At 42.7% G+C, this 23612-nt stretch overlaps 1 protein-coding gene across 1 annotated transcript in view; it reads right to left on the bottom strand.

Moving 5' to 3' along the window:
* Positions 1 to 23612, bottom strand: part of LOC126109820 (transcriptional activator cubitus interruptus-like) — a gene marked incomplete at its 5' end in the record, with an annotated part of 124241 nt that overhangs the window by 91791 nt on the left and 8838 nt on the right. The window lies entirely within an intron of this gene.

The raw sequence follows: 23612 nt of genomic DNA, 5'->3' as shown, positions 1-23612 counted from the left end.
TCACATGCACCGGATACCCCCAAACTTTCTGAATTTTTTGACTACTTCGTAGATAGACGATTGGAAAATGAGGAAACCCCTACCAGCCTTTGCAGTTGCTACAAACGGCGTCACCGAACAACCGACGCTGTAGAAGGTTCAAACGTCCCCTTAGAAAAAGTTAATGAATTACTGTGCTGATAAATCTCTTACAATATTTAATTTTCAAACAGCTGAGCAAAACTGAACGTACTCAGACATTTCGGTCATTACCTATTCTGATCAACACTAAACTGACACACAATATTTTTATAGCGCAACACAATCTGACTTTCAATAATCCCTACAAAAGAATGGCCCTGAGTAACAATAACCTATATCTTTCATGAATCACTTACCTCACAAAAATCTTCGTTACTCAAACTACTGCAATACAGTGAGCGCCAATACTGCCTGCTAAATAAAACATTCTGAAGGCACTAATTACTGCTATGCATAGTTAGCAAATGAAAGATTTTGATAGAGAACAAACAATGTATTTACCTTAATAGTGTTCAAAAGGTAAATATTTACCTTAATAGTGTTCAAAACCCCCCCATGAACCATGGACCTTGCCGCTGGTGGGGAGGCTTGCGTGCCTCAGCGATACAGATGGCTGTACCGTAGGTGCAACCACAACGGAGGGGTATCTGTTGAGAGGCCAGACAAACGTGTGGTTCCTGAAGAGGGGCAGCAGCCTTTTCAGTAGTTGCAGGGGCAACAGTCTGGATGATTGACTGATCTGGCCTTGTAACATTAACCAAAACGGCCTTGCTGTGCTGGTACTGCGAACGGCTGAAAGCAAGGGGAAACTACAGCCGTAATTTTTCCCGAGGACATGCAGCTCTACTGTATGATTAAATGATGATGGCGTCCTCTTGGGTAAAATATTCCGGAGGTAAAATAGTCCCCCATTCGGATCTCCGGGCGGGGACTACTCAGGAGGACGTCATTACCAGGAGAAAGAAAACTGGCGTCCTGCGGATCGGAGCGTGGAATGTCAGATCCCTGAACAAGACTTTTGGTCAGGTGATTACAGGGTTATAAATACAAAATCAAATAGGGGTAATGCAGGAGTAGGTTTAGTAATGAATAAAAAAATAGGAATGCGGGTTAGCTACTACAAACAGCATAGTGAACGCATTATTGTGGCCAAGATAGACACAAAGCCCATGCCTACTACAGTAGTACAAGTTTATATGCCAACTTCCTCTGCAGATGATGAAGAAATAGATGAAATGTATGACGAGATAAAAGAAATTATTCAGGTAGTGAAAGGAGACGAAAATTTAATAGTCATGGGTGACTGGAATTCGTCAGTAGGAAAAGGGAGAGAAGGAAACATAGTAGGTGAATATGGATTGGGGGGAAGGAATGAAAGAGGAAGCCGCCTTGTAGAATTTTGCACAGAGCATAACTTAATCATAGCCAACACTTGGTTCAAGAATCATAAAAGAAGGTTGTATACCTGGAAGAATCCTGGAGATACTAGTAGGTATCAGATAGATTATATAATGGTAAGACAGAGATTTAGGAACCAGGTTTTAAATTGTAAGACATTTCCTGGGCCAGATGTGGATTCTGACCACAATCTATTGGTTATGAACTGCAGATTGAAACTGAAGAAACTGCAAAAAGGTGGGAATTTAAGGAGATGGGACCTGGATAAACTGAAAGAACCAGAGGTTGTACAGATTTTCAGGGAGAGCATAAGGGAACAATTGACAGGAATGGGGGAAAGAAATACAGTAGAAGAAGAATGGGTAGCTCTGAGGGATGAAGTAGTGAAGGCAGCAGAGGATCAAGTAGGTAAAAAGACGAGGGCTAATAGAAATCCTTGGGTAACAGAAGAAATATTGAATTTAATTGATGAAAGGAGAAAATACAAAAATTCAGTAAATGAAGCAGGCAAAAAGGAATACAGACGTATCAAAAATGATATCGACAGGAAGTGCAAAATGGCTAAGCAGGGATGGCTAGAGGACAAATGTAAGGATGTAGAGGCTTGTCTCACTAGGGGTAAGATAGATACTGCCTACAGGAAAATTAAAGAGACCTTTGGAGAGAAGAGAACCACTTGTATGAATATCAAGAGCTCAGATGGCAACCCAGTTCTAAGCAAAGAAGGGAAGGCAGAAAGGTGGAAGGAATATATAGAGGGTTTATACAAGGGCGATGTACTTGAGGACAATATTATGGAAATGGAAGAGGATGTAGATGAAGACGAAATGGGAGATAAGATACTGCGTGAAGAGTTTGACAGAGCACTGAAAGACCTGAGTCGAAACAAGGCTCCGGGAGTAGACAACATTCCATTGGAACTACTGACGGCCTTGCGAGAGCCAGTCCTGACAAAACTCTACCATCTGGTGAGCACGATGTATGAGACAGGCGAAATACCCTCAGACTTCAAGAAGAATATAATAATTCCAATCCCAAAGAAAGCAGGTGTTGACAGATGTGAAAATTACCGAACTATCAGTTTAATAAGTCACAGCTGCAAAATACTAACGCAAATTCTTTACAGACGAATGGAAAAACTGGTAGAAGCCGACCTCGGGGAAGATCAGTTTGGATTCCGTAGAAATGTTGGAACACGTGAGGCAATACTGACCTTACGACTTATCTTAGAAGAAAGATTAAGAAAAGGCAAACCTACGTTTCTAGCATTTGTAGACTTAGAGAAAGCTTTTGACAATGTTAACTGGAATACTCTCTTTCAAATTCTGAAGGTGGCAGGGGTAAAATACAGGGAGCGAAAGGCTATTTACAGTTTGTACAGAAACCAGATGGCAGTTATAAGAGTCGAGGGGCATGAAAGGGAAGCAGTGGTTGGGAAAGGAGTAAGACAGGGTTGTAGCCTCTCCCCGATGTTATTCAATCTGTATACTGAGCAAGCAGTAAAGGAAACAAAAGAAAAATTCGGAGTAGGTATTAAAATTCATGGAGAAGAACTAAAAACTTTGAGGTTCGCCGATGACATTGTAATTCTGTCAGAGACAGCAAAGGACTTGGAAGAGCAGTTGAACGGAATGGACAGTGTCTTGAAAGGAGGATATAAGATGAACATCAACCAAAGCAAAACGAGGATAATGGAATGTAGTCAAATTAAGTCGGGTGATGCTGAGGGAATTAGATTAGGAAATGAGACACTTAAAGTAGTAAAGGAGTTTTGCTATTTAGGGAGTAAATTAACCGATGATGGTCGAAGTAGAGAGGATATAAAATGTAGACTGGCAATGGCAAGGAAAGCGTTTCTCAAGAAGAGGAATTTGTTAACATCGAGTATAGATTTAAGTGTCAGGAAGTCGTTTCTGAAAGTATTTGTATGGAGTGTAGCCATGTATGGAAGTGAAACATGGACGATAACTAGTTTGGACAAGAAGAGAATAGAAGCTTTCGAAATGTGGTGCTACAGAAGAATGCTGAAGATAAGGTGGGTAGATCACGTAACTAATGAGGAGGTATTGAATAGGATTGGGGAGAAGAGAAGTTTGTGGCACAACTTGACTAGAAGAAGGGATCGGTTGGTAGGACATGTTTTGAGGCATCAAGGGATCACAAATTTAGCATTGGAGGGCAGTGTGGAGGGTAAAAATCGTAGAGGGAGACCAAGAGATGAATACACTAAGCAGATTCAGAAGGATGTAGGTTGCAGTAGATACTGGGAGATGAAGAAGCTTGCACAGGATAGAGTAGCATGGAGAGCTGCATCAAACCAGTCTCAGGACTGAAGACCACAACAACAACAGTGTTCAAAAGTCATAATATATATAGCAGTTCATGACATCCATTCTTACAAATGTACTGTTTCTGCTCAAAAATCCGCCATCTCACTTCCCCACATCCACCACTGCTGGCGGCTCACCTCCAACTGCGCAACGCTACGCGCTGTTAACAGCCAACTGCCCAACACTACAATGGCAGACAACAATGCAAACTAGCCACAGACTGCACACAGCACAGCCAGTGATTTTCATACAGAGCGCTACGTGGCGTTACCAATAAGAAAACCGAAACAGCCTACTTACAAGGTTGGCACCACAAAATTAATAACATGCTTGCTAAACCAATTCCGAAAATTAATGATGTTATTAGGTGTTTGAAAAGAGAAGCAGAAAATTCAGCGTGCTCCTTAATGAGGGCAGAATTGAGTATGGAAGGGAAACGGAAAAAACAGTCTACATGAAACGTGATGAAACGTAGGGAAAAATAGTAAAAAAATACGAAGAGGATGGTGAGATCAAGGATTGCTTGAAAGCCATATCCTACCTACAGATACGTGACTGAATTTATCAAAAGATGTATATAGATACAATAGTGTTCAAACGTAAATAGCAACTTAAATAAAAAATAATAAAAATATAAAAAAATATTGACGATACTTATAAGCTGATTTTAATCACACCTAAATGACTTTTGCACTTTAGCCAGTCCTAAGCCTGGATAAAGTGCGATGCAAATCAGATTATTTTTAAAATAGAGTGTATGTGTTTTACAATACACCAAAACAAAAGCGAACCCTTTTCAGAGTCAACCCTTTACAATTATACTTTCATTCAAGAGTCAGCACCCCAATTCCTCTCTAGTTTTTATAAATTAAGAGTTAAAACTAAGTGACATTACTAATCGCCAAGTATAGAGTCACTTGATATTTCAAGAAGTGTAGTTGTTATAATGAAAATGATACTGATAATGACTGCTGAATGGTACTGCAATTGAAGCAAAATAATGTAATCTCTTGTATTTACTGCAGTTTGAAGTGGTGTGTGGTAAAAACTTAATTCTCTCTCTGTCTGACGGCTGGAAACTCCAGCTCGGACACCTCCAGGTAGCCTCCCTCAACTCTTTTGTCTGCCGGGCAAGGGGATTAGCGGAGCCGTCCTCGGCCCTTTCTGGGCGCGTTTTTCAGTACACCGACAAAAACAGAAAGCAGCAGATTTGTTTGCGGTATCTAGATAATATGCCTTTGTCTATTTGTAGACCTTGAAATCAAACAAATTATCACGAAAAACAGACTTGTTCAGTCACAGTTTCCACGCTTCATCAGCGACTATTCGCGACACCAAAATACTGATACGATAGCTAATTACAACATGATTTGTGGACAGGGTTTCAAAAAAATTTGAATCAATACGAGAATACTAGTGACTTTTTTGTAGTATTCAACCAATTACCACTTTTCGAGAAGAGCAACAAATGATGGACGGACGAAGTTTTCTTTCATCCGCGTATTTCTGTTTTTTTTTTTTTTAATTTTAATTTTTTATTGTCTGGCTCTGAGCACTATGGGACTTAACATCTATGGTCATCAGTCCCCTAGAACTTAGAACTACTTAAACCTAGCTAACCTAAGGAGATCACACAACACCCAGTCATCATGAGGCAGAGAAAATCCCTAACCCCGCCGGGAATCGAACCCGGGAACCCGGGGAAGCGAGAACGCTACCGCACGACCACGAGCTGCGGACTTTTTTTTTTATTCTGTGTGTCTTGAAACTGAAGAGTTAATTTTTTAAAATATTTGTTCGATTTCTACGTTTATTACAGGAACTAATAGGAACAATAAATCGAAAATCGGTTGTTTCAGAAACAGGTTAGTCTGAGCAGTTTTTGACAATGGGGTTAAACTGGCGTGAAAAAAAAACCATCATAACCGAAAACCAGTTTTTTCAGCGATAACGGCCATCACCATGGTGTAGTTTAAGGGCGATGTGAAGTGTGAGCGGGAACACGAAAAAGTCGTTCCCCTACGGCTCCATAGCGTCGTGGATTTTGAGGGAGAGCTTTAAAAGTTCCACGTAGAGTACGGAGGGGCTTGGTGTGTCTGTGTGTGTTTATTTTATTTTATTTACATGTCAAGTTCCGTAGGACCAAATTGAGGAGCAAATCTCCAAGGTCATGAAGCGTGTCAGTACATGAACTTACAACCTAAAAGTAATAACAGATAAAAATAAATGTTCATGAACCTGAAAGAAAATCAGTCCATAAGTTTAAGCAAATGCTATCAGCAATACAATGAGAATCAGCTTAATTTTTCAAGGAACTCCTCGACAGAATAGAAGGAGTGACCCATGAGCAAACTCTTCAGTTTCGATTTGAAAGCGCGTGGATTACTGCTAAGATTTTTGAATTCGAGTGGCGGCTTATTGAAAATGGATGCAGCAGTGTACTGCACACCATTTTGCACAAGAGTTAAGGAAGTCCGATCCAAATGGAGGTTTGATTTCTGCCGAGTATTAACCGAGTGAAAGCTGCTTATTGTTGGAAATAAACTAATATTGGTAACAAGAAACGACAATAAGGAATATACATATTGAGAGGCCAATGTCAAAATACCCAGACTCGTGAACAGAGGTCGACAAGAGGTTCGTGAACTCACACCACTCATTGCCCGAACCGCCCGTTTCTGAGCCAAAAATATCCTTCTAGAATGGGAAGAGTTACCCCAAAACATAATACCATACGACGTAAGTGAATGAAAATAAGCAAAGTAGACTAATTTACGTGTCGAAGTATCACTCACTTTCGATACCGTTCGAATAGTGAAAATGGCAGCATTAAGTCTCTGAACAAGATCCTGAACGTGGGCTTTCCACGACAGCTTACTATCTGAACGCCCAGGAATTTGAACTGTTCAGTTACACTAATCATATGCCCATTCTGTGAGATTAAAACGTCAGGTTTTGTTGAATTGTGTGTTAGAAACTGTAAAAACTGAGTCTTACTGTGATTTAACGTTAGTTTATTTTCTACAAGCCATGAACTGAGGTCATGTACTGCACTACTTGTGAAAGGTAAGTGCTGAGATTCGATCAGGATAGAGCCAGTGAAAAATGTCGATAGTTCCCAACCGCAAGGTTGGACGAGTAGTACATCTTCGAGTAGTAAGATCTTTGACAGCTAACAGAGCTAGGTGCACGCGGTAAAAGTATGAGTAGTGGTGAGGAGCTGCGCAGAGACAGCAGACGTGTTTCGAGTCGGAGCTAGATGCCTGCAGGAGGTAGCCGGGTCGTGACAGCATCAAAGTAAGAATTGGTGCTACGCACATAATAAGCTATATATTGAGCGAAACTCGGCACATACCTGGGGAAACTAGAAAGAATAATTAATAAAATAGGTTTCCTTTGGTTAAATAATGTCTAAAAGCTAGATAGAAATCCCATTGTTGATGCAATAAGCGTTTTGTGAAACTTTCTCGTAAATCCATGCTATAGAAGTTTTTTTAGTATTTCACATGTGCCTTAAAAGTTTGAGCAATAAATATTTTTAGATAAAATTAGAGTTTCATCTCACACCTTATGTCGTTCTCCGCATCCTGTGCTTGCATTGAACCAAAAGGTACATTAAAGTAAAGTTCCCATGAGTAAAGCTAATAATTTCGTTTATCAGAGTAAAATAATCTATATGCCATTGCACGGTTGGCAAATTATTCAGATCAGGACAGAATTTTTATTAAGTAACAAATAGGGCCAAAATGAGTGAAGTTATCTAGAATGACAATTTTATGCCATTGCACTACGGCTGAGTTGAATATATGTTTTACTATCGGCTAAACGGGAAGGAGCGCACGAGCTAAGTCCACAGACGCAGTCAGGTGCAGGTTGGTGACTTTCATTTATTTTTACCACTAAACTTTCATGCAGTCAGATGTGTATTTTGCGTAGTAATTTTCCAACAATATTTTCTTGTAGTTAGATAAAGTTCAGTTCAGTTAAATACGCAGTCAGATGCAAGTTTTATTGAAGACTAAATCAGTCACATGCAGTTCAGTCTAGTTTAAATAGAGAAGTTTTTATTAACAACACTTTCACTTGAAACCGAGTCAATGTTGCACACAACATCCTTTACTACCAAGCTAGTGTCATCAGCAAACAGAAATATTTTAGAGTTACCCATAATACTAGAGGGCATATCATTTGTATAAATAAGGAACAGGAGCGGCCCCAACACTGATCCCTGGGGATGTGTGTGTGTGTGTGTGTGTGTGTGTGTGTGTGTGGACTGCCGACTGGGGCAGCCGTTCGGAGAAGAGTGTATGTAGAGTTTAAGCGCTGCCTGGTAGGTACGTATCTGGAGGAAATCACACGTGTCCATCACGGGCGGCGTTTAGGGGCGCAATTAGGCAGTCGCTACGCAGTGCTATCCGGTTTCACGTCTCTCTCTCTCTATCGCTTTCCTCCTCCCCTCTCCTTCCTCTTTATGGCCCCCCGCTACGAAAATCGACGGCGGAGGTTCCGATCGGTCGATCCGGACGTCTTCGAGATTAAGAGCGGGCCCTGTGGACTGAAGACGTTAGCATTAATAACGTCGGCCCGATGCGAGGGACTATCATTAGAGGCTCTGCCCTCTTCTGGGAGCGGCGCGGTAGGGTGGGGGCAAAAGACCTCGCGGGCGGCGCTGGCTTTCTTACCACGGCGCCCTCTGTGTTTGTGAGTGTGGGCAAGCGCGGCCCGAGAGACGGGCGCGCGAGCTTCGACACACACACACACACACACACACACACACACACACTTGACAATAATGTCGGACAAGGCGACGACGCACAAGTGGGGGGCTTTGATGAGGAAAATGAAAATGCAGAGTGTGAGAACGAGAGAAAAAAAAGGGGGAGAGGACAGCGAGACTAATGGACGGAACAGCAGAGGGAGGGAAAAAAAGACAAGAGGGAGGAGGTAGGGGAGGGAAATAACAATATAAATAATAAAAACGGGGAAGAACAGCGCCACGGGGAAACACAGACACATTCCTGCCGGCGGCTGCATCGCGCATCGTCACTCTCCGCCACAAAAAAACCCCGCCGTCTCTCTCTCTATCTCTCTATCTCTCTCTCTCTCTCTCTCTCTCTCTACGGCAGGCTAGACTAGGCGAGGGGAGGTGAAGTGTGATGGAACGCGCGAGGGCCTCACAGCACAAACTAACGATGAGGTAAACAGTTATTTTCAGATATCAGTAACGGTTATTTATAACGTTTATCAATAACTGCTAGAAATGACTTATTCTTGCTACCAAATGCACCAACACCCAGAATACGTTACCGCAGATGACGTTTTTTATCAGTGAAGCAGCGACAGAACACGTAGCAGTTATTGTGCCATGCTACCACGACAATAGATTAAGGTTCAAATGGCTCTGAGCACTATGGGACTCAACTGCTGTGGTCATAAGTCCCTAGAACTTAGAACTACTTAAACCTAACTAACCTAAGGACATCACACACATCCATGCCCGAGGCAGGATTCGAACCAGCGACCGTAGCGGTATAGATTAAGGGAAGGCAAACCTACGTTTCTAGCGATTTTAGACTTAGAGAAAGCTTTTGACAATGTTGACTGGAATACTCTCTTTGGAATTCTAAAGGTGGCAGGAGTAAAATACAGGGAGCGAAAGGCTATTTACAATTTGTACAGAAACCAGACGGCAGTTATAAGAGTCGAGGGACATGAAAGGGAAGCAGTGGTTGGGAAGGAAGTGAGACAGGGTTGTAGCCTCTCCCCAGTGTTATTCAATCTGTATATTGAGCAAGCAGTGAAGGAAACAAAAGAAAAAATCGGAGTAGGTAATAAAATACATGGAGAAGAAACAAAATCTTTGAGGTTCGCCGATGACATTGTAATTCTGTCAGAGACAGCAAAGGACCTGGAAGAGCACTTGAAAGGAATCTTTTGAAAGGAGGATATAAGATGAACATCAACAAAAGCAAAACGAGGATAATGGAATGTAGTCGAATTACGGGTGATGCTGAGGGAATTAGATTAGGAAATGAGACGCTTAAAGTAGTATAGGTAGTAAAGGAGTTTTGCTATTTGGGGAGCAAAGTAACTGATGATGGTCCAAGTAGAGAGGATAGAAATGTAGACTAGCAATGGCAAGGAAAGAGTTTCTCAAGAAGAGAAATTTGTTAACATCGAGTATAGATTTAAGCGTCAGGAAGTCGTTTCTGAAAGTATTTGTATGGAAGTGAAACGATAAATAGTTTGGACAAGAAGAGAATAGAAGCTTTCGAAATGTGGTGCTACAGAAGAATGCTGAAGATTAGATGGGTAGATCACATAACTAATGGGGAGGTATTGAATAGCATTGGGGAGAAGAGGAGTTTGTGGCACAACTTGACAAGAAGACGGGACCGGTTGGTAGGACATGTTCTCAGGCATCAGGGGATCTCAGGCATTGGAGGGCAGCGTGGAGGGTAAAAATCGTAGAGGGAGACCAAGAGATGAATACACTAAGCAGATTCAGAAGGATGTACGTTGCAATAGGTACTGGGAGATGAAGAATCTTGCACAGGATAGACTAGCATGGAGAGCTGCATCAAACCGGTCTCTGGACTGAAGACCACAACAACAACAACAACAACATATCTGTACATTGACATCTTGTCGGCAGATCTAATCTGGACTACCCCGTGTAACGCGGGAGTGGGCGTGTAGCCGCCAGGAGGAGGAGGCGGAGAGTGTTGAGATGTCAGAAGAGGAGCAGGAATAGCAGAACCGGTAGATCAAGAGAGCTGAGCGTCTTCGAAACGTGGACCAGTCACTGGATGTCACCCGAGTAACAAATCCATCGTGGACATTTCAGCCCTTCTGAAGGAGCCCGGGTGACTGTCGGTGATGCGACTGTGAAATGGAAAAGCGAAGGAAGAACCACAGCCGAACCGAGACGAGGCAGGTTTCATGTACAGAGAGAGATCGTCAAACATTGTGGTGGGAGGTCGAAAAAGGACCCACGAGATCAGCGGAAGGAGTCACACCTGAGTTCCAAACGCGCTAGCAGTAGTGCAGCTAGCACAGTGACTGTCCGTAGGGACTTAAAAGGAATGGGGTACAATGGTGGAACAGCCACAGGACTCTACTGTGAACGAGGAAGAGGAACATGTTTTACAACACTGTGTACTGAGCAAAGTAGAGAAACACGATGACCGTCTCTGAGGCGATGGTTTGTTGTCAGTAATATTCGTGATGAAATGGACTGATCTGTCCAGGGTGCTGACCAGAACCCAATGGAAAGTCTTTGGGATGAGTTGGAACGTAGCTTCAGGCCATCGCTACGTTCTGTGGTTTGGCCCTTGGGGAGGATGGGCTGCAGCCACTCCCCCACACATGAAGGCGTCATCAAAGAGCTCCAGCCGTCATCGAGGCGAAGGATGGAGACCCCCCCCCCACACACATAAGCCTACTAATAGAGGTTCGGATACCTTTGATGAGACAGTGTACGTCTCAGAAAGCTGCTCTAAGTGTTTGGGTGTCCATGTACCGTATTTCTGGTGCTGCTTCGGGAATTGATTTCTCATACAACAAGAAGAAAAAAAATCTAGTTAACATAGGCTCTACAATGCATACCTTAAGAGCAATGAGCACTTCTTCATCCTCAATACTGTGAAACAAATCTCTTGTACTGCAAGCTCTTTGCTACTATGGTATCTGGTCTCTTTGTTCGGTACAAAATAGAAGCTTGTAAGTCAATGCAATCGACAAGTACGCCATATTACGGCTCATGGTTCGGCCATGTAGCTGATCTTCCACGCTTAGTGTTTAATGACGAGGCAACATTCCATTTGAATGAGAAGGTGAACCCTCATAATGTGAGAATATGGCGTACGACACAGCCACATGCAGTTATGCAACGTGAGGGGGACTCTCCAAAATTTAATGTGTTTTGTACATTTTCACCGGAAAAGGCGAACGGTCCAGTGCTCTTTGCCGAGAAAACTGTTATGGGAACTACATACCTCGATGTGCTTCAGAACAGTTGGAGAGTCACTTACCAGAATGGGGCACCGCCAAACTGGCGTCTGGAAGTGCGGGAATTTTTAAATCACAGGACTACTGAACGAGAGATCGGTAGCACCGGACCAACTGATTCAGCCTTACGTTACTGGTACTGGCCTTCAAGATCACAGGACCCGACTGTGTGTGATTATTTCTTGTGTGGGTTTATAAAATACTGTGTTCATATGTCTCCATTACCAACAACAGTTAATGAACAGAGACACCACATAACAGCAGCTGTGGAAGCTATAACTCAAGACATGCTCGCTGCAGAGTGGGAACAGTTTGAATACCTCAGTGACATATGCCGTGCATCTCAGGAGGGCATATTGAACACCCATGAAAGGTGTGAAAAAAACTTTTTGAGTTTCCCGTTCATCAAAAAACGAGATTCATTGTATATGTTTATTAGTTTCAGAAATATAGACGTGCCAAATCGAATGTATCCTTTTAATGCACCCAGTATAATACTGACATGGTGGAAGACAATTTTTGACCATCAATTTTTGAAATATGTGTAAAATATGTCTTAACCACGTAAGGGTTAAACTGCATGAAGTTTCACAGCATTTATGAACAATAAAGCATGGTGCAAGATGTTGAACATTGTCAGGGAAATAGATGTTAACTGGCGGGAAATATTTTGAAGAACAAAGAGGTAGAAATGAGAATGGAAGAGCAACAGCGAAGTCGTCCGATTAGGGAGGGTTTAATATAAAGATGCATTGTTTCATTTCTACTATTAAATCTGTGTATTGAAGAAGCAATGACGGAGAGAAAGGGAAGGTTCCGAAGAGCGATTGAAATTCATACGTGAGGGATATGAATTACAGGTTTCGCTGATTACATTGCTATCCTCAGTGAAAGTGAAGAGTACGTGGCGAATGTAATGAACGGCACACTGAATGAACTGACAGTAAACCCAAGAAACGTGTAAGTACTCCGGAGTAGCAGAACTGAGATTAGCGATCAGCTTAACATCAAAATGTCACTCTCCCATCCCCCGCCTGACCCCCCCCCCCCCCCTGTTCTTAACCTGGCAGCAGCGAAGCTTGCAAATAGTGTTTGGGATGAACTCGTTCGGTAATGTTAAGAAATACCCCGAGACTTGAAGAAGAATGTAAGAATTCCTATTTCTAACAGCGCGGGTGCTGTTAGCTGTGAATACTCCCGAACTATCAGCTTAATACGTCGTAGTTCCAAAATACTGACACGAACTGTTTACTTAAGAATGCAAAAACTAGCAGAATGCAAAAACTGTTTACTTAAGAATGCAAAAACCACTTGGGGTTGCGGAAATATGTAGGAACACGTGACGCAATACTGACCTTTGTGTGTCCTCTGTAGTGTAGGACAAAGCCGTCAGTCTTAGGCAGCGGATAATGGAATGAGCGTGGCGTGGAGCTGTTTAAACAAAACCTTCGTTGTAGGAAGTTACAGGAAATGATCACGACGTTAAATAACGACAGTGTAAGTTCCTTTAAGCATGTGTGGTAGCGACGAACGTAACGTCACTAAAGGAAGCGGCACGCGAACATTCAGCTGAATGTTTGCTGCGTACATTCTAAGCTCCTGCGTAGTTCTGACTACTTACTACTAAACAACGCTGTTGTGGTGTGCGTACTGTAAGACCTTCGGTACACACACCATCAGATTATTTGACTTGTCGCTCTAACGAAGTAGGCGAGTGTCAGCAATATGTCTCGTGGTCTTATCGTGGCGTGTTTATCTTCTGCCATTAGGTCAGATGATAGAAATGCCACTTGCACGCTTAGAGTAGCAGATTGACGGTGACCAACTTTAAACAGAACTTGATTAATTTTCACACACATTTATTAAAATAATAACAAGCATAAACATTACTTAACTTGATTCTGGATGCTCTTTACAACTGACAATCTGAAGTTCCTTTGGTCTTGGTACGTTAATCTTATTCTCATATATCTCTGATACTTGACAAAGTGCCTATCCATGTATCTTCATGGCTATGTACAGGAATATGATAATCTTACTAGGCGCAGACTGAAACTTGACTACAGACTAATGCAGACTGACTAATCGGAAGTCAGTACACTCGTTATAATACCTCGAGTGTTCAGGTACCACTGCGCGAGTGTGATCCGCGAGGAGAAAAAGTTCTATGTTAGTAGCAATCTCATTGGCTGCATTACATATTAATACGTGGATCGGCGGAAGCAGAATTTGGTCCGTCTCTAAGGCAGCGCCATCTCGTAGTGTGGAGACGGACGAGCGCTGCGCCTGCGCTGTTGTGCTTAGAGAGGCGCGCTCTAGTGGGGAAGTTGTGTAGGCGCTGACTACGCGGAACTATGTACACAACAGCTGTGATCAGCAGCTGAGTCTGAATGAAGACACTCTCACGGACTCAGTCTTAATTGCACGTTAGGTATCCCTCTCAGTGTTCGCAATGTAACTGATTCACTGCCGAGTTAGTGTATTTTGTCATCACGTTTCTTCGTTCTTCCACATCTTGTTCAACATTCACAATTTTTTGTTATCTTACAAATATGTAGAAATTTTTAATCACAAAATCTTGTAACAGCTATGTTATAAATATAGTGCTCTAGCAAAAACTAGCAGAATGCAAAAACTGTTTCCTTAAGAATGCAAAAACCACTTGGGGTTCCGGAAATATGTAGCAACACGTGACGCAATACTGACCTTTATGTGTCCTCTGTAGTGTAGGACAAAGCCGTCAGTCTTAGGCAAACCGGCGAGAAGTGAGGATCTGACACGCAATTGCAACTTGAAGCGTCACGTTTCCTTCTAAATATCTCATTATAGCGATGTCTTTCTGGGTTCCGGTTTCGAGCAAATGAAAATATTCTCAGGATTTTCTTCGCATAATGTGCCCCCTCTGAATTCAGTTACAAAGCAGTTTCCCGCACGTCTAAAATTTGCTAACATCGTCACGAAACGCATTTTCGCAAATTTTCCGTAAATCGTTGTTGCATATAAAATATGAGTGAAAAAGGTAGTGGAGCTCTTCTAGAAGACAACGACGGCAGTTCCATGTTTGTACATGGAGTACTTCGCAAGTTTGAGCGAGCTGAGTGGAATGAAAGATTATAAGGGTGTTCTGTGAGGGAGATGACAACTTTATCCCATTGCACCACGTTTCCATGACCAACATATCAGTTTTGAGTAGTTTGGAAGACCGTTTCGTGATAGATAGTTGTTATAAAGGGCGTTCAGAAATTCCCGCTACAAACTTGTAGGATTTGTAGAGGGGAGTGAGTACATAATAGAAACCCAAATCCCGGAAACGTAGCGTTTCAGTTCTACCACGGCTTCAGTTCAGAAGTTTAATTCATCCACTTCAGCTTGAGTAATCACATTAGACGTGATTCAATATAATAATTAGACAACAATTGGAAAGGAAACATCCATTCACATATTGTACGAACAGCATGCTGGTTTTTTTTTTTTGTTTTGGAATAATGTAAACACGTAATGTTTTTACGTGTTCACACAACCAAGCGATAAATGAATGATTCGTTATGTTTCCTTTCGAATTGTGACCAGATAACCGTACTGCGTCACGCCTAATTCAGTTCTGCAAGGACAATTGGATAAGTTAAACGTCTGAACAGAAACGGTACGTTTCCGAACATGCATTCCTATTCGAAATATATTATGTACTCTCTCTTCTCTACGAGTACTAGAAGTTTATAACACCCGGTATACCCCGGGTGGGAGCCCGCAATTAGAGCGATGTACAGCGCCTGTCGCTTAGCCTGTCGGCCACGCGCTGGTGCGTTGCGTGCTGCCTACCCGGCAGGCGACATCCCCGCCCGTTGTGCCACTCCTCTGTATCTGGCGGCCCATCGCGACCGTAATGACGGGTTTGTTTTAACGGCGCGCGCCGGGCCAAAATAATAACTAACCCGTCCGCCCGAGAGTTAGGGCAGGGCAGGCTGGACACACACAGCACAGCACAGCACGATACAGCACGGCGCGCCACTAGAGCAGACGTATGGCGACGGCTCACTCACGCCGCCGCCGCCGCCGCCGCCGGCTCCCACACAAACACATACACAACGAAAGCCGCGCCTGCTGCTGCTACGTGAAACTTTCGTAAATGTCAGGCAGGGCGCCCAGACAGCTAACGAGGCAAATCAGTTAGACGCCACGCGAGTGATTTGGCGTTAGTAACGTGGCATCGCGATCTGTCCTTAGTCAACCCAATCAATGAGTATCAACAAAAGTCTAAAAGACAATGTTGCTGACAGCCTTACTGGTACACTGACGTGGTGAGGGTGTTTTAGTGTTAAAATATGTATATGTACAAAACGTGTTCCGAGAATACGCTGCCATTCGAAAAACTGTGGCTCAAACATCACAGGCAATATGAGGACACCGGCAGCCTGAGTATTCACCAACGTCAACTGTATGTGGAATAAACTGGGTGCTACGAGTAAGGTATGCACATTATTTTCTTCGCACTTTAAATTCTGTTTGTTACATAAATATCGAAATGCAAAGGTCGCACAGAGCAAAACCGTGTAGCTGAGTAATCTTTGACTATTGCTGCGATATCGTCGTGTTGCTACACCGCCTCCGCCTCTTGGGTGAGGACAGTAACAAAGTTACACGCATTCTAAGTTGAGCAGTGTTGAGTACCAAATGTATTTTGAAGAATGGCCAGAAAATTTCCTTTATAATATTGTTAGACGAGATTGATAGAACTGCAGTATGAATATCTTTTAATGCAATCGTGCAGAGACAAGCTAAAGAGATTATTTTGTTTTTCTGGAATGTTGAGAGATTGAGGTAAGCACACAAGTCCATAGCATTGGTTTGTGTTACTGAGATTGTAGTAACTAACCTCAGATGGTAGAACTATTAAATGGAATGATTGATCTGATAGGAAGATGAGATTCTCCCTGCTTAAAGTTATTTCTTGAAGTGATGTTCTGTAACTACTAGTGTGAACATTCAGTTGATTTTTAAAGCATTATTTTTGAGTACAGAGCTTCATTTGAATTTTGTTAGTGAATTTTGTCAGAAGTCGTTTGCTACCAGTCAAAATTACCACCCTTCCTTTAATTTACTATGTACGTACGCACACTGTAGTCTGTCGTGCGGAATTTTCGCACTTTATGTTGCTTTGCTACTGTATCCTGCTCAGCTTTCGAGAAATCTGCAAAGACGTTTGTCGAGACACGTGGAAAGCGAAAATACAGTTTAGGATCAGGAAGTTTTTTGTACGAACAGTTAAGCATTTATTTCCGCAGCCAGGTTACTAAGACCTGAAGGAAGCATTGCATTTTTATAGAAACAGTTAGCGTCAGTTTGTAGACGGTGTTGAGCAAACCATATTTTGTATAATTCGGTAAAGTAAGATTTGTGTACAGAACACGAGTTTAAGGTAGGAATCGGTTTGTTTGGTAATCTTTTTTGAGAAGTTCTGGTGTGCAGTTTGGGGAAGGTTCACTCTGACAGCGAGAATTAGACAAGCGGTCACGTGACACGTGGGGTCCGGCGAACTGCACTCACGCTGGGCCTTAACCTCCTGCTAAATGTGGATCGGCGTTTTATAACCACACGGCTTGTCCTTCCACACACGTGTCAACTGTTACTAGATGCAGATCGATTCTTTCTACCAATCGGGCACTACGGCCGCAACAATGATGGCCGAGTCACCTCTCATCGGTCGTGCGGTAGCGTTCTCGCTTCCCACGCCCGGGTTCCCGGGTTCGATTCCCGGCGGGGTCAGGGATTTTCTCTGCCTCGTGATGGCTGGGTGTTGTGTGCTGTCCTTAGGTTAGTTAGGTTTAAGTAGTTCTAAGTTCTAGGGGACTGATGACCATAGATGTTAAGTCCCATAGTGCTCAGAGCCATTTGAACCATTTTGAACCTCTCATCGCATCATTGTTTCCATGCGCGCTCCCCCTTCCGGAATCCAAACCCCTGTCGCCATATGACAGAAAATTTCTTTAGTATACTGCTGTAGACGTTGCTTTTCTGTTCGCAAAACACATAAGGAGACAACATTTTCGTAGACATTTAATTAACGAAACGTGTATAATTAGACATTAACTGTGGGCAGAAGGTGCGAAGAATGTTCTTTTCAGCCCGCATCTCGTGGTCGTGCGGTAGCGTTCTCGCTTCACCCACCCGGGTTCCCGGGTTCGATTCCCGGCGGGGTCAGGGATTTTCTCTGCCTCGTGATGGCTGGGTGTTGTGTGCTGTCCTTAGGTTAGTTAGGTTTAAGTAGTTCTAAGTTCTAGGGGACTGATGACCACAGCAGTTGAGTCCCATAGTGCTCAGAGCCAATGTTCTTTTCATACGTTCATGTCGAAGTTTCGGGTGCTGTACACCTCAGCAAATCGTAAGGCGAATAAAATCAAGGCGACGGTTCACGCAATTTTAGTGTTACGTAACATTTCACGGATTGATGATGGTACGCATTCAAATTCATCTGTGCACTACAGTGTACTGTAGACCGGCCTGTTCGGAATTCACAACTTCTCCGAGAAATCCAACAATCTGGTGCTACACAATGTCCAGAAAATTAGTAAAAGGTTTTGCTGGCTACGTTTTACAGAAACATTGTCAAAAGCTTTCCCTAAGTCTACAAATGCTAGAAACGTAAGTTTGCCTTTTCTTAATCTACCTTCTAAGATAAGCCGTAGGGTCAGTATTGCCTCACGTGTTCCAACATTTCTACGGAATCCAAACTGATCTTCCCCCAGGTCGGCTTCTATTAGTTTTTCCATTCGTCTGTAAAGAATTCGCGTTAGTATTTTGCAGCTGTGACTTATTAAACTGATAGTTCGGTAATTTTCACATCTGTCAGCACCTTCTTTCTTTGGGATTGGGATTATTATATTCTTCTTGAAGTCTGAGGGTATTTCGCCTGTCTCGTACATCTTGCTCACCAGGTGGTAGAGTTTTTTCATGACTGGCTCTCCCGAGGCCATCAGTAGTTCAAATGGAACGTTGTCTACTCCCGGGGCCTTGTTTCGACTCAGGTCTTTCAGTGCTCTGTCAAACTCTTCACGCAGTATCGTATCTCCCATTTCATCTTAATCTACATCCTCTTCCATTTCCATAATATTGTTCTCAAGTACATCGCCCCTGTATAGACCCTCTATATACTCCTTCCACCTTTCTGCTTTCCCTTCTTTGCTTAGAACTGGGTTTCCATCTGAGCTCTTGATATTCATACAAGTAGTTCTCTTTTCTCCAAAGGTCTCTTTAATTTTCCTGTAGGCAGTATCTATCTTACCCCTAGTGAGATAAGCCTCTACATCCTTACATTTGTCCTCTAGCCATCCCTGCTTAGCCATTTTGCAGTTCCTGTCGATCTCATTTTTGAGACGTTTGTATTCCTTTTTGCCTGGTTCATTTACTGCATTTTTAGATTTTCTTCTTTCATCAATTAAATTCAATATTTCTTCTGTTACCCAAGGATTCATAGTAGCCCTCGTCTTTTTACCTACTTGATCCTCTGCTGCTTTCACTACTTCATCTCTCAAAGCTACCCATTCTTCTTCTACTGTATTTCTTTCCCCCCATTCCTGTCAATTGTTCCCTTATGCTGTCCCTGAAACTCTGTACAACCTCTGGTTTAGTCAGTTTATCCAGGTCCCATCTCGTTAAATTCCCACTATTTTGCAGTTTCTTCAGTTTTAGTCTGCAGTTCATAACCAATAGATTGTGGTCAGAGTCCACATCTGCCCCTGGAAATGTCTTACATTTTGAAACCTGGTTCCTGAATCTCTGTCTTACCATTATATAATCTCCAGAATGAGATTTTCACTCTGCAGCGGAGTGTGCGCTGATATGAAACTTCCTGGCAGATTAAAACTGTGTGCCCGACCGAGACTCGAACTCGGGACCTTTGCCTTTCGCGGGCAAGTGCTCTACCAACTGAGCTACCGAAGCACGACTCACGACTCACGCCCGGTACTCACAGCTTTACTTCTGCCAGTACCTCGTCTCCTACCTTCCAAACTTTACAGAAGCTCTCCTGCGAACCTTGCAGAACTAGGACTCCTGAAAGAAAGGATATTGCGGCGACATGGCTTAGCCACAGCCTGGGGGATGTTTCCAGAATGAGATTTTCACTCTGCAGCGGAGTGTGCGCTGATATGAAACTTCCTGGCAGATTAAAACTGTGTGCCCGACCGAGACTCGAACTCGGGACCTTTGCCTTTCGCGGGCAAGTGCTCCCGAGTTCGAGTCTCGGTCGGGCACACAGTTTTAATCTGCCAGGAAGTTTCATTATATAATCTGTCTGAAACCTGTCAGTATCCTTATACTGATGTTATTAGTGCCATTGTTAAGCGATTGGTGTGAAATGTGAACAGACATTATGTTTCAAACGCAGAAACACGCCTACCAGCTGTCTATGTCGTAGAATTCGTGCTCGGTATCGAGATTTTTTTCCGTCAGCGTATTTATCCTTGTTCCTCAAATAGGCTTAACAGCGGAAAACGTGTTTCTAAAATGACGGATACTGCAGGATTTTACACGTGTGGTGTGCGTTTTCTGACTCATAATTTTAAATTTGAAAAATATGCAAGAAATCAGCCAACCGGTTGCATAAGTTTTCTCCTCACACCACACCGGTGTTACTTATGTTCTAATGTTTGACCTTTCGAAGAACATTATGTTTTATATTTTAATGTATGACTTGAGCAACTCGGCTCTTAAATCACTGTACATCTTTGACGATATGTTCTTCATGTAATTACCTTACCTCCTGATGAAGGCACCGTTAGAGGTGACGAAACCTGGTCAAGGTATATAGAAAACCTATGTAACCGGTTGGCTGATTTTTTAGATATTTTTCAAATTTGTGCATACGGTTGCTGCAAACGTCAGCCATGTTCAAAGTTGTTCATCATTTTATTTTTTAGTGAACAGTCGCGAACTGGAGCAGGAAATACTTTCAGATAAACTGAGTGAGGAGCCGCCCAGCGCAGCCGGACAGGGCGACTCCTAGCCGGGCTGGCTCGGTCGGTCGGCACCGCAGCCCTCAGGCCCTGTGGCTGCGCCTGCTGCTTTTATTGTGCTGCGCATCCCTTTGTCTCTGGCAGAGTGATGGAGCGCCTCTGTCACAGGGGGTGGCACACCGCTCCGCGGGGGCGGGGGGGGGGGGGGGAGGGAAGACACCCCTGCCATTGTTACGTCCCGCCGAAAAAACCTGCCCACGCCTACGGTCCACGCGTTAAGCCGTCGGCACACGGGGCGTACTGTCGAACGTCAACGTTGAGCGTGCCAAGTTCAACGAGCTGCTGAACGCTCAGGAACGATGCGACTCGTGCATACGGTACGTGGGCCCCAACGTGGTGCACGCGATCGTAACGCACTCCGGCGGCAGTTGCGGGAAGTTTCTAGTTGGTAAATCACACTGTTTACTTAACGGGCGCTCGAAAAATTCCCACGTTAGCTCTATTAAAACGCACATTTCCTCCATCGTCCACGAAAAGGAAAGTACCATGTCCAATCAATAAGGACACAGGCTTATAAAAGTTCCATTACAAACAGTGCGATAGAAATTTACAATACTTCTTCACATAAGATAAACATTATTTCATCATTCCCACATTTTAGTAAAACTCTAACGTCAGTCTTACTTGATCACTGTTCTTACCCAATAGCAGAATCTTTGCAACACGTGAATTACGAAGCGTAAAAGAAAAAGGAGCAAATTAGCTTTACACAAGTAGCGCAAGGTGTCCTGTACATCAAGCCAATCGAACACCCAAAGAAAGGTGAACTCATTTTTACATAACATCAACAATTATATTATATAATTATATTAAACAAATAATAAAATAACAGAACCTACTAAAAACGCAAATGTTAGGAAAAAAAAATTACGTACTGGCGAGTCGCGAACTACAGCCCAAGCATATAAATTTCATTAATCAATGACGCTACGCACCACGCTAAACCGACATTTTTAGTGAAGGCTATCCCTAGGATCTTACCAATCTTAGCACTTGCTGAAAGCTTTAATCGTAACTATGTTACTAACTGGACTTTAATTATGACAAGTTGTACCAAGAACAATGCGTTTTGTGTGCATCCACAGTCCATTGCTGCCTTCCAATAGCATAGTCTCGTAATACGCAAGTTACAATAATTCCTTTACCACGAATATGATGTTTCTCATTATTTTATTGCAACGGATCACACAGTTAACAACGGCTTTTCCAGTGATTCTCAATCTGCTGGTGCTCAGAAACGGCATATATACATGTAGGCTTAAAATGAATGCCAATATGGCGCCTCAAAACCTTTCTGCTGAAGGGAGACGTTGTGCCATCGCATTGGTCAACGCTCAGACGCACGCTCGGAATATCTGACATGGTAGATATTTCTCTGCACGTTCAGAAGGACAGGAATCGTTAGCGCCAGGATTTCACCCGGAACAAGTCCCGCCCACTCACCCCGGTTTTCCCGGTCTCTGCTCGGCGCCTGGGCATCGTTTCAGTTGACCCACGTGGTTTACCGCGTTCGGCTGCAGTCGCTCGGGGTGAATATTAAATTAGTATCTTGCCAGGTCTTAAATTTCGCCAGATAGTTAAAAGACACGTTACAATAAAAGTGCACAATCGACCTCAGCTGTGCCAGGTGCTTCCACAGCAAACATAACAGAACACAAGTTAGCACTGAAGTCTTTAAATACGGGAACTCAGTATTCAGATGAATAGCCTATGAACAAAACGTACTTCTGTGTGAGAAAAAGCACCCAAAGCTAAAACAGGATAAACCTACCCTCAAAGAATAATTTGAACGGAGAAATATGAACCGCGGTATACTTGACACTCTTGAGTTTCAGAACTCAAACAGTATACGCGACACAGGCGTCAGTGTTCACTATAATTCCAGAGGGCATCAAAATTACTTTGTTCCTGCTAGATCGATCCACGCTGTTTTCGCGTGTTATTCACTGAATAGTTTTGCTGAAAAGTTTTAGGGGTGGAAGAAGAGCTAGCACAGCATGAAGGACGTTTCACAGCCGTGAAACACTGCAGCATTTATTTCCTCCATAACTGTTCTGTGACAAACATACACATCATCATTATTATTTTTTAAAAATGGTTTGAATGAAATTTACAAAATTAATGAATCTTTTGGTTAAAAATAGACAAGACAAAGAATAACGACATATTATTTCCCTGAGACGTTTGCAACAGCACATAGGACACTAATCACACAGAAACAGCCACAATTCTTTGTAACCTCGTTTATAATGCGCAGGTATGGCATTGGAAGAATTTACAAGTTAAAATTCACCCATTACCCATGCAAATACCAACGAAATATGTCATATAAGGAAATATCGTACTGCCTTCATTAGGCATTTCTACTTTATGACATTCTTACATTCTTTAATTTTCGTGAGTTACTATGAGGGCCTACATAAACAAAACGACTTTCACTAATTTCTATATAACGTTGATTTTAAACAGAGTTAGTCGACTGCATCCGTGGCTTTACTATCTACATAACCGATTCAAGACCATTGTTTTCGCATTGTATGTTTGCTCTGCTGTTACCCTCAAATAAACGTATTATTAATAAGTGAATTAGTTAATGAAAATTTGTCTTTATTGCCCTTAAATAACATCACGTTATTTTTTTTGTTTTCTATTGCTGGCGATGCTATCAATTCTCTATAAATATTTTTATTTCTTTAATAATGCAAATTGATGTTATATTACCATCCAGAACAACTTAAATTTCTTATCATTACTGAATTTCATCACAGTGTAACGTGTGTTGGACTGTGACGATAACAATTTTGTTGTAGCTTCCAGTTTGCGGAACTGGGAACTGGCGGCT

This window comes from Schistocerca cancellata, chromosome 12 (assembly GCF_023864275.1).
Source record: "Schistocerca cancellata isolate TAMUIC-IGC-003103 chromosome 12, iqSchCanc2.1, whole genome shotgun sequence".
Taxonomy (NCBI): Eukaryota; Metazoa; Arthropoda; class Insecta; order Orthoptera; family Acrididae; genus Schistocerca; species Schistocerca cancellata.
This window is presented reverse-complemented; position numbering and strand designations above follow the sequence as displayed.